General features: G+C 37.4%; 1 pseudogene; it reads right to left on the reverse strand.

Moving 5' to 3' along the window:
* Positions 1 to 11,152: 11,152 nt before the first annotated feature.
* LOC146384924 (uncharacterized) lies at positions 11,153 to 11,999 on the reverse strand (annotated as a pseudogene).
* Between the last annotated feature and the right edge of the window lie 6,733 nt (positions 12,000 to 18,732).

The following is an 18,732-nucleotide window of genomic DNA, read 5'->3' on the forward strand; positions in this document are numbered from 1 at the left end:
GTGATCTTTGTGTGGGTGTGTTTGTGTATTTTCTCCCCCCGAGCATGTGTGCATCATGTCATCCCACAGTGAGCATTGTAAGGGGAAAATAGCACAAAAGAAACACAAGCATTAAGTTAATCACACATTTTAACAAGCCACAAAGTCGTTTTGAGAAAGAAAATGTGTTTGACTTTGACAGCAGGTTTTATCGTTTGCTGATGACCAATAAAAACTGCACAAACAGCAAAACTTGTACAGCTCCCTTTCGGTCAAGTAGAATTGTGTTGGTCAGGCTGATGAAAATAGGATAATAAACATGGTAAAACTATTTGAATGTTGTTTGGTTTACTCAATGACCAGAGCCTCAAGCTGATGTTAAACTTGTTGAATTGAGTAAGAATCTGCTGGGTTAATGCAAGCCAGTTGCTGCATTTCAGAGCTGTGAACACTGTTGACACTCAAAACCAGTGGAATTCAAACACCACGTGCTTAATATGAATTAAGATATGTTAAATAGTATATTAGCAACACTGCATCAGGGATAAAATAGATTTTAGCAGTGGCAGTAAATATTGAAATAATTCCTGGACTAATAAACGAGGTGGCAAGATGTGTGGACAAGATTTCCAGCAGTGAAGCTTTTTCCATTAGCTCAACTAACATTGACATTATAGAAAATACATGAAAATTCACTTCTGTGTTATGGAGAAAATATGAATGCTTTTAACAGTTATAACCACTGTGTTTAAGGCTACAGCCAACTGGGCAACCAGTTACGAGAGCTGGCATTTGTCTCAACTCAACTTGCTCTTTCAAGAGAAAAACAGAAGGTACATTCATATACATACACAATGTTGTCAATACAGTCACACATGCTGTAGCCACAAAAACATATGCTATAAACTAGGATACATGGTAAAACAATAAATCTGTCTTAGATGGCAATCTGTACTAGAGAGATGTTTTCTCAAGGTGCATATGTGGATTAATTAACTCACCGTATACTAGGAAAGTGAAAAATATCCTCAAGCACATTTCCATTTCTTTTTGCCATTTTTGCCAGTGAGATCAGGCTTCAAAGCTAGCCTCATGAGCTCACAAATTACCTCTTTTTAGTTCAAAAGAACCAATGAGAACATGCAAGGAGAAGAACATGTGAGTGCTAACTCCCCAAGTTTGACTTGGATAGGTTCATGCACACAAAAAACAGTGTTTTTCTCAGTCATGCCACTGCAATTATTGCAGATGCACTTAGCCACTCTTATCCAAATAATTAACATGGCTGTTGAGGCAATAACTTATTGCAATGTTTGTGTTGATCTTTTTCATTAACAAACTGTATGACTTAATTTCACTCACTCTCAAGGACTGACCATAAAATTTGGGCTCAACTGTAATATGCTTTTATTTCCCAAGTAGTACTGATTTATCACCTGCTCAGACATGATAGGTGCATTTCAGTGCTCATCATTCCAGTGAGTGTGAAAAACAGAAGTTTTCCATGCACTGGCAAACAATCACAAAGCCGTCAGCTATTGTCAAAATATTTTATTATTTTCTTTTAGCTTGAATTTTTTAAACAGTGAACGTGTAGAGGACATCTTGGCCCCAGAATATTCACTGGCCCCGAAATACTAGCGGTTGTCCTCTGAGGCTAAATCATGCGCTAAGCTTTCCATATTGTAGTAGGTTGTAAAAACTTTGGGAAAAATGTTTTTGTTTTTGTGACAAAAACATTTCTCCGGATTAAAATGCTACTTCAGATGAACAGTATTACATTTTTTGGGTTTTGTTACCTTAATGATTGAGCATGCATCAAGATAATAAGTTAGTTATTAAAACGTTTTTCATGCTCCATTTTTCTAGTTCACACATGTTGTTCAAGGTAGTTAGCAAACAGAAAGTCATCTGTTACGATGATAAATGACTGGAGCCTTTTTTCTGCTAATGCTAGCTGTTTTTTTACACAAGGAACAAATTGTAACTGATCTCAGAGCAGCTGAGCCAACGGCAGCTTGCCTCACACACTGCTCTCCTGTCAGTTTACTAGTGCTTCATCGACAGTGTGCAAAACCACCAGACAAACACTGCTGGCCTCTCAATTTGCTCAGTTCAAGTCATTGTTAACAGGAGATGGACACACCTGTAAAACAGTGAAAGCTAAGATTTCCTTTAAGTAGAAAACAAGTACAGGTTTTAGCAACGATAGCCCACTGTGGCAGGAATGTCAAGGATGGATGTGAAAAGGTGAGGAGTTTCATGATGGTGCTGTCTGAAATAAAAGGAGACAGATCACTTTAATTTATGTCAGTTTTTAGATTTGACAAAGCAAGCACTACTTGCCTTGCTTGTCCTGACAGAAACCCACTGACCTGTACGTTGTTGCATTCATCTTTCCCTGATCCTGAAAAGTCTCCCAGTTCCTTTTGCCAAAAAACATCCCAACATCATGATGATGCCACCGCCATGCTTCACTGTAGGAATGTTGTTGGCCAGATGATGAGCGGTGCTTGCTTTTCTCCAGACATGTCACTTGGCATTCAGGGCAAAGAGTTCAGTTATTGTTTCACGAGATTATATAAAATGCAATTCATTTTGTTATCTTTTCATGAGCAAGCAATTGAAGACCTGAAATGAACTCAAACAAAGAAGTAAATCATTGTAAAAGCAAGGTGAAAGCCATAAAACTTTGATTAAAAAAATGTAGCCTGTATATAACAGACAGTTGCTACAACAGGCAAAGTGCTACAGAGAAAAGACAGAATAATTTATTACCATTTATAATTTTTTCATATTCATCTATTGTTCAGTTTCTCAATCTATAGGTGAACCTCAGTATGATCCACATCAAGATGATATACTGTGCATACTGTGACTGTGTTGGTGTGTAAATGTGTCTATAAATGTGTCTATGAAGATGCTACAGGATGGAAAGGAAGAAATGTTTGGTGGATCAATGTGTGTATTGTGATGCTCTCAATCTTATTCCCTCTACTCTTTGCTTTAATTCACGCCCTTGCCTTGCTCAAGGCTTTATGCAAATGCACACTTAGGAAAACAAATGATATATGAGTGAAATGAACCCCACATAGTACATAAATAAATGTATGGGAACAGCAGCACAGATTGTTTGCACAAACCTATTTTCCCTCCTCTGCCTTCTTCCATTTCCTCACACTTCTCCTGTGAGGAGAAGGAACTGCCCTGTGGCCTTATTACTGCAGTTAAACATGTTTAACTGTGTGTGTATTTGTGCAAATTTGTACTTGTCTGTCTGATGAACTGTTTGTATGTGAGCTTGTATTCATTTATGGGGCTTTTTTGTATAAACCTCCTTTACATTTGTTTTGTTGATGTGGTTCTTCATGCAGTACTGTGTGACTTTATTTAGAGAAGTGAGTGGTACGATCCGAAAGAAAGTGAAATAAGGAGATCAAAGGAGGATACAGTTAATGCTGATGATACTTGCAAATTCTGTGGCCGCTAACATGGTTTATTTACTTAATTTTGCACTACAGAGAACTTACGTGTGCATGTGTCTACATAAATAGGAATATTCATCTCTACAGTGCATTGATATGTATGGATTGGCCTGGTCACAAGCTGTAAAGTATGACACATGAACGAAGAAGTCATATCTCAGCTCAACTTTCAGAGGGAAAAAGAAACCGATAGAGCTGAAAACACTCTTCATTGTAATCCTCACAGCATAAAATGAAACCACATCACAGTCACACTCTTTGCTATAGATAGAATAATCAAAACAAACATTCATATGTTTTGAAGACTCAAATACTCTTACATACCACACATGAACACAGGGTTAAATAATCTCTAAATAACTGCTACAGTATGGTCTAATTATCAATTACAGCAAATGTCTGTTAAACCTTTTAACTACTTTGGTCCTCATTAACTCAAACAAAGGCATTTCATTAAAGGCTTAGCCCTCTCAGGTATGAAGCCACACACATTTATAGAGACATATGTGCAGTACTCATATAACACAGTGACATACTACAGTGTGGAGGTTCAGGGGCTACGGCTTCTTACTTTAGTGTACTTGTGATTCATTTTTTGAAATATGCATTTTACATGTTATCTTAAAATGAAAAACCGGGCAAATGAACCTTTCATTCCTATCAGCTCCTCTAGTTTTTTTTCCTTCTTTCTCATCTCTATTCCCTTTGTGACTCACACAGCTCCAGTATGTATTAAAACTGGTATGTTCAAGCATATATTTTTTAGTCAGCTCAGTGCAAATTCCTGTATGATCATGCCCTTCCAATGCTGTTTACACCAACTTTAAAACAAACTTTTCATTAATTCTTGTTTTGTTCAAAACGTATGATACAAAACATGTTACACACCATAGGGGTTCAGATCACAGATCTAAGGCTACGTTCACACTGCAGGCGAAAGCGCATCAAATCCGACTTTTTTGACCGTATGCAACGCATATCCTATTATGGTATGACGTGGTATGACGGTGTGAACAACACAAATCCGATATTTTAGAATCTGATCCAGGTCACTTTCGTATGTGGTACTGAATCCGATACATATCTGATGTTTTAGAAAGCGACTGCTGTTTGAATGGTCATGTCGCATTAAATCTGTCTTTTACGTCACTGACACAAGACAGACGCCAATTATCAGCGCCGGAGAAGACATCGTGAACGCTTACTGGCCATCCAGTGTAGATGTTAGTGAAACTGTTGGGAAGACAACGTTGGAGAAACGTGAACATTTTATTTGTACTGTATAATCTGCAGATTCTGACAGAAATTTCCAACTATCCTTTGAAGCACCGCTCCTCTCTAAAACAGCAATAAGGTTAATTATTAGGCCATATGTAAATAACAAAATAACTTTATAACTTCAAGCAAAATTGGGAAATGTAAAGTCCGAAACAAGTCTATATATTAAGGGCCATCAGTCAAACAATACTGTTTGGTCTGGGTCTAAACAGAGCGCGTTGTGTGTGACGTCTCCTTTTGTGCATGCGGGATGCTTTGAGGGTTCACACTAGAGCGCGTTTGCTGTCACATTTTATTTGTAGTGTGAACAAGCAGACAAAAAAATAGGATTTGATCAAAAAATCGAGCATTAGTGTGAACATAGCCTAAGTCGTTTTTTTAGAATTAAAATTTATCAAAGGATTGAACCTGCAGTTACTCTTGGCCCTATGAGCATATCATAATTTTTTTGTTGCTGTATTTTTATACAGCACCAACTTTTATCAGCATCAACAGTCTGTTGATTCTATTGTAAACTAACTACCCAAAGTTAAACAGTAGTTATTGACCTGCTAGTTAAAACAAACAGCCTTGGGGCATTTAGTATCTGAAGAACCTGATATTTCTCCCATGTCAAGCTGTATTTGCTGTACATGTTATTCATAGACAGCCTAAAGGGTATAACTCCCTAGACATCACCCATTAGTTTAGGAACCCTCATTTTCAACCTTCAACATTAGTATTTGGCTGGTTAGTGCTAAGTAAAGAACTCCATAAATAATCGATATTTACTCACCTAAAGTGCAGCACAAATTACTGGGATGGTGTCTACCATAAGACAAACCATTATATTAGTCTGATAATCCATTAAAAGTGCTTAAAGAAACACTTTTAATGGATTATCTGATTAATGTAATAGGAAATTAAAGCGGACAGACACATAAATTGAAACACTCCAGTTAGATGATGAAATAGTGGATGAGGGCTAACTGACAGTAAAAGCTTCAACTGCCTGTATTGTGACAGCTGTCAGTGTGGCCACATAACTCAGTTATCTAGGTGGATTAGAAAATGGAATAAAAAATAACTCTACTAGACTTTTGACTCTTTTTTTTTTAACCAGCCTCAGGTGGAACATACCAGGTCTCCAGTTTTTGTCATTTCCACAATGACTTCATGTTTTAGCTCTGTGGCTGGTCTTTTTGTATCAACAGGAAGGTAAAGTGAAAGCCAATTGAACAGATATTTAATACCATGCTGTTGCCCAAAAATTTTGAACACTGTAAATTAAAAGAGAGTATAGTAAGTGAGCAACATTTTTATTGCTGAAAATAGTAAATAGTAAATAATAAATAATAATAATAATAATTATTATTATTATTATTATTATTATTATTATTATTATTATTATTATTATTATTATTATTAGTAGTAGTAGTAGTAGTAGTAGTAGTAGTAGTATTATTAGTGTCAGTATTATTATTATTATTATTATAACAATAATAATATAAACTGCTTTCAAACAAAGTGCTGAACAGCTAGACAAACATCCTTTCTCAATCGATAGGGTTTAATATGATGTTGGACCACCCTTTGCAGCTATAACAGCTTCAGGTCTTGGGAAGGCTTTCTACAGGACTTAAGAGTGTGCTCATGAAATTTTTGATGATTTTTCCAGAAGTGCATTTGTGAGATCACTGAGAAGGCTTGCAGTCGCCACTCTAATAGTGATGGGATTTCCGGCTCTTTTTGGAGAACCGGCTCTTTCAGCTCAGCTCACTAAAAAGAGCCGGCTCTTTCGGCTCCCAACCGGCTCTTCAGGTTGTTTTGTTGCTTTAATTAATTAATTATCAACAACAATATAAAATTATGCACAAAAGGAATTAGTAATGTAAAAAACGTGGTTTTCTTTATGTATGTTTATATATAAATATTTATGGGGGCCTGTTACGTTCCCCTGAGGGGTCTAGGCAGTGAGGGGGAAGTAACAAAAAGTGACCGGGTCAGAAAAAGGAGTCAAGGAGGCAAAAGGGTTAAATTAAAGAGTTTTATTAAAGTTTCTATTAATACTAACTAAAAGAGACGGACAAGCCGCTATCACCATTTAAGAAAACAAACAAAACTCAGGCGTTGGTCAATAAAGTAAAACGTAAGCCAAAAAGAAAGAGAGTAGCTCACTAGCTGCAAACCACAATAACACAGCTCACTAGCTGCAAACACCACAACCACACACAGCTCACTAGCTGCAAACACCACAACCACACACAGCTCACTAGCTGCAACCGCACTCTGGCCCAGAGCTCACCTTTCCCTGGGCTTAAATACTTTTGATTACTGATGTGAGTCAGCTGTGTAACAGGGAAAGGTGGCACCTCAGGCAGAAGAGGTGGTGGGACACGCCCACACAGGCACCTTCAGGAGGAGGCCCAGCTAGGGCCGTAACAGGGCCCCTAGAGACAAAACACGTACAAACTCCAAAGCACTTAGAAATTCCAAAGCACGTAAAAACTCCAAAACACATTTCTAGCGTTAACTGAACTTCCAAAACAGAGCTACCTAGATCACTTAAATTACACTAATCGAATGCATATGTCTATTGTTTTTGTATTAATACACAAACACTCATATATATTCAAATAATTTAAAAAAAACTTCATTTACCTGTTACTACCACACACCCAATCTGATTGTTGGTACTTCCTGGCTCGTGTAGCCACTAGGTAACAAAAGCTCAACACGGCCCCAGCATCCTGGAGCACTTCCGTTGTGTTTTGGAGTTTGTACGTGCTCCGGAGTGTGTACGTGCTTTGTCTCTGGGGGCCACTGTAAATATACTTTTATTTATTCACTCCACATAAAATGTAATAAATAAATTATAAAATACAAAAAACAACTATTTACATTTCATACATTTCAACTTTTAACTACTTAAATTTTCAGCTTTTTCCTTTTAAACAAATTTAAAGTGACACAACACAAAACACTGCAAACCACAACACAGTAAAATATAAATTAAAATATGGAAAAAAAAGGGGGGGGAAAAAGAACGCCCGATCTTTAATTAAGGGAAAGGTTGGCATTTAGAAATATTAATATCACACTCAACTGACTGCGTTTTATCTTCCCATTGCACTGATGGGTGGACAGTTCTTAGGTGCCTCGCATTGTTCACTTCAAAGATCCGGCTCTAAGGCTACGTTCACACTGCAGGCGAAAGCGCATCAAATCCGATTTTTTTGACCCTATGCGACCCATATCCGATCATGCTATGACAGTGTGAACGGCACAAATCCGATATTTCCAAATCCGATCTGGGTCACTTTCATATGTGGTACTGAATCCGATACATATCCGATGTTTTAGAAAGCGACTGCTGTGTGAACGGTCAAGTCGCATTAAATCCGTCTTTTACGTCACTGACACAAGACAGACGCCGATTATCAGCGCCGGAGAAGACATCGTGAACGCTTCCTGGCCATCCGGTGAAACTGCTGGGAAGACAACGTTGGAGAAACATGAACATTTTATTTGTACTGTATAATCTGCAGATTCTGACAGAAATCTGCAACTATCATTTGAAGCACCGCTCCTCTAAAACAGCAATAAGGATAATTATTAGGTTATCTACATTATTATGTAAATAACAAAATAACTTAAAGCAAAAATTGGGAAACGTGAAGTCCGAAGTATTTATATTAAGGGCCATCAGTCAAATAATATTGTTTGCTCTGGGTCTAAACAGAGCGCGTTGTGTGTGACATCTTCTTTTGCGCATGCGGGCCGCTTTGAGCGTTCACACTAGAGCGCGTTTGCTGTCGCATTTTATTTGTAGTGTGAACGAGCAGACAAAAAAAATCGGATTTGATCAAAAAATCGGAATTGAGCATTAAGACCTGCAGTGTGAACGTAGCCTAAGAGCCATTTCGTTCGCGACCGACCCATCACTACACTCTAATCAATGCTGTAATTGGTGTTCTGTCAAGGATGAGGTTAGGACTCTGTGGAGTCCGGTCAAGTTCTTCCATACCAATCTCACTCATCCATGTCGTTTTTACACCTTGCTTTGTGTGCCATCGTGTTGGAACGGGATGGGTCCATCCCCGAGCTGTTCCCACAAAGTTGGAAGCATTGAGAGTTCATTTCATTGAAACTAGGGGCTGAGCTCAGCTCCCGAAAAATACCCCTGCTGTAATTTCCCCAAACTTTACATTTGACAAAATGCAATCAGACAAGTACCATTCTCCTGGCAACTGCTTGAGCTAATCTGAAGGCCAAATTAAGTTTCAGAGGTCATTGTAATTGACACTGCAAAAAGTTGGTGACCGCTGCACACTATGGTACTGAGCAGCCGCTTAAACAACAAAACTAAAATCTATTTTTTTATCTACAGGTTGGATCATGGAAGCGTTGTCTTTTGTATGTCGAGGCCAGAAATCTGGGTGCTTGTTTTAGTGGTGATCAAACTATATTTCTTAGATGCACAGGTTATCAGAAGATACTCTAAATTTACATTATTTTTTTTGTTTATGTGGCTAATCAGCTTTGTTCATAGACAGTAAAAAGCTTTATATTTGATTTTATTCAGTCACAAGTCTACAAGTGACTTATAACAAATGAGCACTGATAAATAATTTGCGACAGGGTCTGGTTTGTAGCAGATCCATAACTTTATCTCAGTGCTGATAGATGTTATGGAAGTCACAGTTCTTTACAGGACCATTATATTCCTTCCCACCAAGCTTTGTTGATGGAGCTTGATTTGTTCAAAGAAGTGATTGTCATTTAAAGAGGAATGTACTTTGTCCAGTGTGATACCAAAATGTCAGATGTACACTATATGTACTATATTGACATATAGTACATATAGTGACATTCTCTAGCAATGGGCTTTTCTTTAATAAGAACAACCCAAACAAGGCATGAGGAATGGACCATTCCTCATGTCCTCACAAATATACATAAAAGTATAAAAGGTAGCACAGACTATTGCTGCCACACAGAAAGGGAAATGCTTAAAAATTAAAACTAATGGTACATTTTATATGTTTGCTCTTATTTTCAACAAACATACTTTATATTCTTTCCATATTTTACATTCTTATTGCATCTTATCACCCTCTCTTCTTTATAGCTCAGATTTTGTATTGCAGTGTTTTATCCCTTCATGTTTTTGTTTTGTGGGAAATATAATGTGTTAAGTCACTGGAACTACTGCCAAGCACCACACATAGGCAGGCCATTTTACAACTCATCCACAATTTGATAGTAATTTCACACTTGAGGAAGGCAGTCATGACAATACTCTCTCAATGCATGTGGAGATCCTCGCTTGTTGGATAGCACAGTTCACAACATTAAGGACAGCTTGAGCAGTTATGATTTATGTGGTTGCTTAATTTGGCTGTCTGGTATTTTAGGTGAAAGGAGATCATTATGCTTTTGAAAGGCAACGCACTAAGCTTCCTACAGTAACTAATTCAGCATCAGGGCTGCCTGAGATGTGGTGGTGCAATGTATTTATACCAATGGGGACAAAAGTATGGCAAAAGAAATAAAAGAGATAAATAAAAGAAACTCAGAGTTTTAGTTCAATTTAGGAATTTCAACAAAACAATGTCAAGCACTGTATAGCAGATTCTTAAATATATGCGAAGATCAAAATGGTACAAAATAAACTTTATCACACAATGTTTTAACATGCAGCACCAAGGTGTTTTTATATGTTGGATGTACTATCATGATAGGCCAAAGCCAGCAAAAAATGAGTAAAAATTGCCATGTTTCTAACATTAATCTAAAGTTTTATTTCCCCCTATTTCTGTTCTCTACCCACAACTTTGATTTCCATGAATGCACTGATATGTTTACCTTCTCACATTGCCTGCAGCGCTTTCTTTCACCTGTGCATATTTATACGTAGTGATAAATAGGTAGATTTAGCTGATTTTTATTTTATTTTATTATTTTTGTATTCTCAGCACTGAACTTGATGCATACGCTTGAACCTGCCTGAGAGAAAAGGTAGACAAATATTTTAATTAGGGGTTATTTTTTGTGTCATCTTTGATTGACAGGCAGATAAATGCAGCGCTTTAGGCGAAAGAAAGTGTTTGTGTGACAATAAGGAACAGGGATTTTAGAAACAGAAGAACACAAATAAAATCCTACGTAAGAAGCAAAACTTGCTAAAGTTTAAGCAGTTCCATACGGAGAATTCAAAAGGACTATTTGGAACTATTACTTCTTGTACTAAAGTCTAAGGAGCTTGGAAAGAAAAGCGTCTGGACTTCTTTAAGTTGCTTGAAGACATTTCACCTCTCATCCGAGAAGCTTCTTCAGTTCTAAGGGTCAAATGGTGGAGAGTCCCAGATTTAAACCCAGTGGGAGTTTCCCCCCAAAGTGGGACAAAGGACCCCCTGATGATCCTCTACCTAATCACATGAACCAAGGCGTGAAAACGGGTGTGGGTCACAATCAGCCAGGGTTTCAGGTGAGCTCATTGTGAAACCTGGCCCCACCCATTCATGTGATTTTCTGAGGTCAGATGGCCCAGGATGTGAGTGGGCGTTAAGGCGTCTGGGAAATATCCTCGAAAGAGTGTCCTTTATCCTTAAGATGCAGATGGACTGCTGAGTCTTGTCCCGTGGAGGTGGCTCTTCTATGTTGTGCCATGCACTTGTGAAGTGGCTGTTTGGTCTCTCCAATGTAGAGGTCTGGGCATTCCTCGCTGCACTGTACAGCATACACCACATTATTAAGTTTGTGTTTAGGAGTTTTGTCTTTTGGGTGAACCAGTTTTTGTCTGAGTGTTTTTGCTAGGTCTGACCCTCCTGAGTTTCTCTGATACACCGGCTACATAGGGAACACAATGTTATTGCGTCTGTTTTTCTTATCCTTCCTAGTTGGTGTCTGATCTTCTTTTCTGTACATCTTTGCTGACTTTATGAACGCCCAATTGGGATAACCGCATGTTTTAAGTGCTTCCTTTACATGTATGTGTTCCTTCTTTTTCCCTTCAGGCTTAGAGGGAACATGTTCTGCCCGGTGATGTAGGGTTCTGATTACCCCAGGTTTGTGTTCCAGAGGGTGATGGGAGTCAAAGAGGAGGTACTGGTCCGTGTGTGTGGGCTTCCAGTGAACTTCAGTGTTGAGGTTGCCATTCTCTTCAATGTGCACAGCGCAGTCCAGGAAAGGCAAACAGTTATACTTTCTTCTTGAGGTGTTGTCTACATATCTGTACCAGTGGCTGGGTACTCTCCCAGCCCTTTGTTGGCTCATGCGATTTGGTAGAGGACCATCAGGGGGTCCTTTGTCCCTCTTTGGGGGGATACTCCCACTGGGTTTAAATCTTGGACTCTCCACCATTTGACCCTTAGAACTGAATAAGCTTCTCGGATGAGAGGTGAAACGTCTTCAAGCAACTTAAAAAAGTCCAGACGCTTTTCTTTCCAAGCTCCTTAGACTATGATGACCTGGATGACTGAGAACCTTCACAGACTTCTTGTACTAAAATTATTATCCATTTTTCTTAGTGAAATTCAACCATAATGTAACAGATGTTACATTTGTTGCAATATTTTTGATAACATCTGGAGTCCGCACGTGAACTCAAACACTGACAGAAGTGTGGAAAAAAAAAGTCTAATATCATGATAAATAGTTTAATATCTTGGTGATGTGCTATTACTTGTTTAATTTCATTTATGTATAATGATTAATGTTTAATTTAATTTAATGGGTTCTAACGGTTGTGTGCACTTATGTGGTGAACAAGAGTTGAGATTACAGGGCTTTTCGAATACACCTTCTTAGATTCACTATCTTAATGGGGAACAACATTCTCATGGGACCTGGGATGTTGTGACTGGGAGGAACTGCCTACATGACCTGAATCTGAACTGTATTTCATTGCTGAACTTCTGTGATAATCACAGTTTGCCTATAACAAACAACTTGTTCGAACAAAAGGGTAACAGGTCAACCTTGGCCACATATGATGATCACTTTTGTAATCATATCATATTATCACATCTACAGACACGTCATATGGTGGTAGAGGATGCTGGACAAGCCTGGTTTGTCAAAACATATTGTGAGGGATTGTCTGGGCAAGGCCCGGGTCAATGAGATCTTCAATGATGCATTGAGTATTTCTTCTTCAGTCACTTTTCTCACTCACTATGTGTTAATAGACCTCTCTGCATTGAATCATACTTGTTATCAATGTCTGGCTCTCTTCCACAGCATGTCTTTTGTCCTGTCTTCCTCCCCTTACCCCAAGCGGTCGTGGCAGTTGTCCCCGCCCTCCCTGAGCCTGGTCCTGTTGAAGGTTTCTTCCTGTTAAAAGGGAGTTTTTCCTTCCCACTGTTACCAGTCAAAGTGCTTGCTCATAGGGGGTCATATGCTTGTTGGGTTTCTCTCTGTATGTATTATTGTAGGGTCGGTCTACCTTACAATATAAAGCGCCTCGAGGCGACTAATGTTGTAATTTCTTGGTATAAAAATAAACTGAATTTGAATTTAAAATTCAACTCCCGCCTCAGACAAAACTTCAACAGGGAGGCTAGATTGATTGAGTCTGAATGAACCATATTCCACATCTCCATTGCTGAGGTGGCTGTACGGAACTGCAGCCACAAGGTGGTTGGAGATAATAGCCCTCAATCTTGCTAAGTAAGTTAAATGTGTAAACTAAGTTTTAAAGGATTGATAGTCTACATACCAATTCAGAAACATTTACAGTTGTAGCATGTATAAATGAAGCACTACATTTGAGTAGGCTTATGATTTACAAATAAATACACAATTAAATCATTCATCAACAATTTTTCTAGCACTTCTGATGTATGTAATGAATATCCAATTCAAAACTTTTCTGCAAGAAATTGTTTAGAAATTGATGTACATTAGATTTTTTTAAAGTTCATAAAAAGCCAAATTATCTTTAGAAAACAGTCAGTGCTTTCAATCTGTGTTACACAATTAGTTTTTTGATCTTCAAATGACGTGTTTATCTGCAGGCAACCAAACCCTGGTTATGATTATAACCCAGACTACTTGACTTCAATACAAACAGAAAACAGAAATCCCAAATCAAATATTCTAATTTCTTTCCTGCACATTCTACATATTTATATGCAGATATTTGTCTATAGAGAAAATCTGTACGTTTCCTTTAATTAACTGAAATAACACAAAGCCAAGTTAATGATAGTTGTTCTCAATAAAATGTGTAAGGTAAACATTTATTTCAAGTGTAAACAATATTGACAATTTGTACAATATGTACTTTTTTCCTTTAAAGTATAATTAAGAGAATTATTTTTCTTTAGACTTTCTAAGTGACTAAGCCACCGGGACACAGATTGTTCCTTCTTAAAATACAAACAGGAAATGAGAAAAAATAAATATGTGTGTAGTTCGATTACACAAGCTTTGACCTTGTGTAATCAAATGTCAAACTTGAACATGTTTAAAAAACAAAAACACTGAACCACAAATTGGTTAAACTAGTGTAGAAGTGCTTGAAATAAACCCAAAGTAAATGAACTACATTTAACATTAAACTAATATGTAGAGATAAAGATTACTTACGTTGTGCTCTGTCTGCTAAGTATTTGAACAAAATAAATGTAGAACTGTTTATCATTAAATACCCAGTCAATATCAGAGAGCATGTCAGTTTAACCTGTAACATATCACAAAGATTTATTTAAAGTTTAACTTGCCTGAAATTGAAAATTCAGAAGAACATGAAATAAATGTACATTCCTACAGAAACGAGACCTTGGATATCAAAACATCTTTTCAGGCCACGCAGAATCTATGAACCTTTAAACCGACAGTAAAGATGTGATCACAATGCAGAATTTTATTTTAAATAAATGGGTTTTTGAAATCGGTGTTTAGGAATTACAGCCATTTTTTTAATATATTCACCTATTTTCAGAGGCTCAAACATAATTTGGGCAAACTAAAAAAAAATGAAATACTTATATTAAAATATTTTGCAGTCAGTGAAGGTTTTTTTATTATTATTGTGAAACGGTCTGAAAAACAAACGGAGCTACACTAATTTATGTCTATATGTTAGCTAAGCTAATGTCAATAATGGACAACACTACTTGCCTCCTTCATGAGACTATGAAGACCCTGAGCAGCTCTTTCAGTAGTAGATTGCTACAGCAATGGTATATTATTTTCACTCCTACTGCACTTTATGTATATATAAAAAAGAAAAATATTGGTGTATCTTACTGCATATAGTAACCAACTATACATGGCATAGTATTCTGTCTTTTTTTGTTGACTTATTTTTTCCTATTTTTATTTTTCTAATATATCTCCAGTTCACCTTTTCTTTTTGTCCCTTGTGCTGCTGTAATGAGTGAATTTCCTCAGTGTGGGATTAAATAAAGTCTATATCTTTGCCTATGTCTATTTGGCGATATATAAAAATACAATTAAATCCAGTCTTAGTAGTCCCACAGAGTGCCTGTAGGGCATGGAGGTAAGCTAAATTTTGAAATAAACATACAGTCATGTGAAAAAAAAAACATTCTATGTAGTCCTGTGTAAAAACCTAATACCCCATGATTCAGTAGTTTGGAGAACCAATTCTAGCAGCAGTAATTTTAAAGTAATTATTTTCTGTATGACTTCATCATGTGTCCCACTTCACTGTTGAGGAATTCTGGCCCACTCTTCCTTATAACGCTGCTTTAGTTCCCATTTAGGTTTGCAGGCATTTGTTTGTGCACGGCTCTCTTAATGTCTTGCCAAAGCATTTTAGTTGGGGGTTGGTGTGGACTTTACCCTTTTCTTTTTCAGACAGTTTCTTGCAGAATTGTTTGCTTTATCCTGGCAACTTTTCCAGTTGGGCTTTTTAACAATTAAATGGTCATGAAAGTAAACAGTTAATAGGCTAACTGAAACCTGACATGTAACTCTTTGGATTTTTGAAGTTTCTCTGTGAATTACATTGTCTGACCTTGGAGTAAATTGGCTGGGTTGTCCACTCCTGGAAAAATTATGGTTTCCACACATCTGATCAGCAAATTGTCAAAACATCTGCTGTTACAGAAATTGTAACACTGTAACAAGTATGTTTGATTAGCACTGCATAACCTGGTTATTGCTCGCATAAGGAAGCACTAAGGGAACAATAAAGATATCATTTGTTTTTCAGAGGACTGCGTGTGAACACTTGAGTCCTGTGAAAACTTCATAATTGATAAAATAGTGTAGCAATTATTATTATTTTTTAGGGGATGCTGGACAAGTTTTTTTTATATTTTATATGTTTTTTTATATTTTATTTTTTAACAATTTCAAGCAATATAATGTAGTAAAATGCAGCTCTAACTATATAATAATGTATCGAAAGTAGTGCTGTTGAGCAATAGAATATGTAGGGTTTTTTTTATAGATAGTACAGTTTTACATTACATTACAAACCAGGTGGATTCATATTTAAAGACTTTTTTTCTCAACCTCCATAGCAAAACTGTACACACATACACGCACATTCATTTGATAAACACTACTCATGACACTGCATAAACAGCAAGGAGACAGTCATGACCATCTTGCAATCTCCTTCTTCATCTCTTGGGATTCTTCAGCAGCAGGGGAGTGGGTGGAGTTCAAAGCCGAGTAAAAATAAAGAAACAAAATGTAAACCGAAGAACTGTGTACTCTGGCAGCTTCCTCCCAGTAATCGTCTGGCAAACCGTTATTAGCTGTCTATGTGGGAAATCATTAATTTTAGAAAAACAAAATATGTCAAGTTTATCCCTGGGGCCAGCTGCTATTTCTGTGTGTTCAGGACAGGAAATGTTGAATGTGATGATATCCTGAAGGCAATTTGTTATTTATTAATTTCTTCTCAAGCATTTTATTTGAGCTGTAGGTTGAAAGAAAAGCTGTAATTTGTACACAAACACACGGTCTATTTACAGGCTAATGCAAAAAAAGGACTCACAGAAGGGAATATTTAATATCTCTGCTTTTTAAGTATATGCATTATTTCCATTTTGATGTGTCACCTCAAATTCAGTGTAACTCCACGGAAATTGATTTCTACTGCTCTTTTCCATACTTGTGTTTTTCCCCTGACATCACAACCTCAGATTCAGCCTTGAAAATATTCATGCATTCTCACTCCTTGGGAAATCTTGCCTTAAACCAAGCCCATTCATCCATGATGGCAGTGACAATACAATGGTGACAGGCACCCAGAATCCCAAAAATGTAGTACAACTCCAAACCCAAAATGCAGCACAACATGAGACCTTTCCTCACCAGAGATTCTGTCAAGTTCCTCACTCAAATTTAGTCACCTCTTGTCTGGGCTACTCTGATTCCCTCTGTGACCACACTCCATCCAACCTCTGCATCTAATCCAGAACACAGCAGCATGCCTCGTTTTTAACATGCTCAGACCCTCCTATGTTATCCCACTCTTACAGTTCCTCCACAAGGCTGCTTGTATTGCATACAAAATCCTGTTGTTGTCAAACAAGGTTGCAAAGGGATTCACACATGCATACAACCAGGGCACTGTCCAGGTCTACACACACCAGCTTGCTCTGCTTGTCAGTGACGACAGGCCACTTAGTTCATCATTTTGATTCCTTCCCAGACTTCCTGATTTCTCCTTGTTTTTCCATCTCTTCTCTCATTTCTCTCTTCAAATGTGTTGTATTTATTTCATAACTTTTTATTATAATTCTGGCGTCTTACCAGCCTTTTTTTATGAATTTAACTGTTGAGCTCCAATTAAGTTACTCGGAATGAGAATGTCAGTCGAATTAATGAAATCTAAATGTCAGTCTTTTTGCCTACTACTGTTTTTCATTTTCTCTGCTCTATTTCTCTTTTTGGGCTTCTATAAGAATGTTGTTAAAGCACTGAACATACATCTGAAAGTTACAAGCTGAGTTATATGAGCTCACTCAATCTTAAGTTGATAATTGCATGCTTCCTCCCCTGAATGAGGTATATATACCAGTCTCCAGATGCGTGTACAGTTTTGACTCACTCACATTAACCCTGTGAGCCCTAGGCGTGAGAAGCCTACTCGAAGGCTTGTTAGGTGTGGTAAATGTTGTGCATGTACATGGATTGAGCACACATCACGATATGAGTCAAAGCATTATACGATGACCATAAAACTTGGGGAAGACTGTAGCTTGATTGCCTGCTGTCTGTGCACTTACCTTTTCATGGTTTGGCTAGGAATCAGTGGATTTAGAGAGCCATCTGTCCCAAATGCAGTTTCTTCTGCAAGAAGAAAGGCTTTCACTGCATAACTATATGGGACCATTTTTAATTGGTGTTTTCCTTTGACAAGTGACAACCTTATTTAGAATTTTAAATTTTGTCAATGTCAGTCTATGAACTTAGATAAAAAATAATCTGAGAGAGGTACATAAAGCACCACAAATGTCTCATCTAGCTCCTTAATAGAAAACAAAATAATACATAAAATTCTCTTAATAAAATAAATTTAATTGTGCCAGTGTGTTAAAGCATGGCTAATATTCGGATGCAGTTGCCGAAGTTCATATAAAAAGCTTAATTCTTTCCACTGCTTTTATTCAGGGAGAATTATCTTCTACATTATAAGCATTCATGGTTCTCAGGAGAAGAAGTGTTCTGTCTTTCATCACTATTCCCTTGTGCAAACAATGATATGATTTTTGAGGTTTTCATGACATCAGAAAATTATGTATTATGTTTCCATCAAGTTTTAGGCATAAATTCATTGTTGACAGAGGATTCATTCCAGTTACTATCTACCTTCCAGTTTCCCTGGAATATCTTCAGCAGGTCAAAGGTTGCCGTAATCCATTGGTACAGCTGGTGGATTTTGTACTGACATTCACTTGGAAAAGTATAATGTCTGACTCTTTCCTAGCACCAAACGCCAGTTGATTTTAGGAGAAAATTTTGGCTCATGGTTACCAGAGGAATTCTACTATTCTCACTAGCTGCTTTTGCCCATTTA

This window comes from Perissodus microlepis, chromosome 6, assembly GCF_051167445.1.
Source record: "Perissodus microlepis isolate ML-2025 ecotype Zambia chromosome 6, ASM5116744v1, whole genome shotgun sequence".
Taxonomy (NCBI): domain Eukaryota; kingdom Metazoa; phylum Chordata; class Actinopteri; order Cichliformes; family Cichlidae; genus Perissodus; species Perissodus microlepis.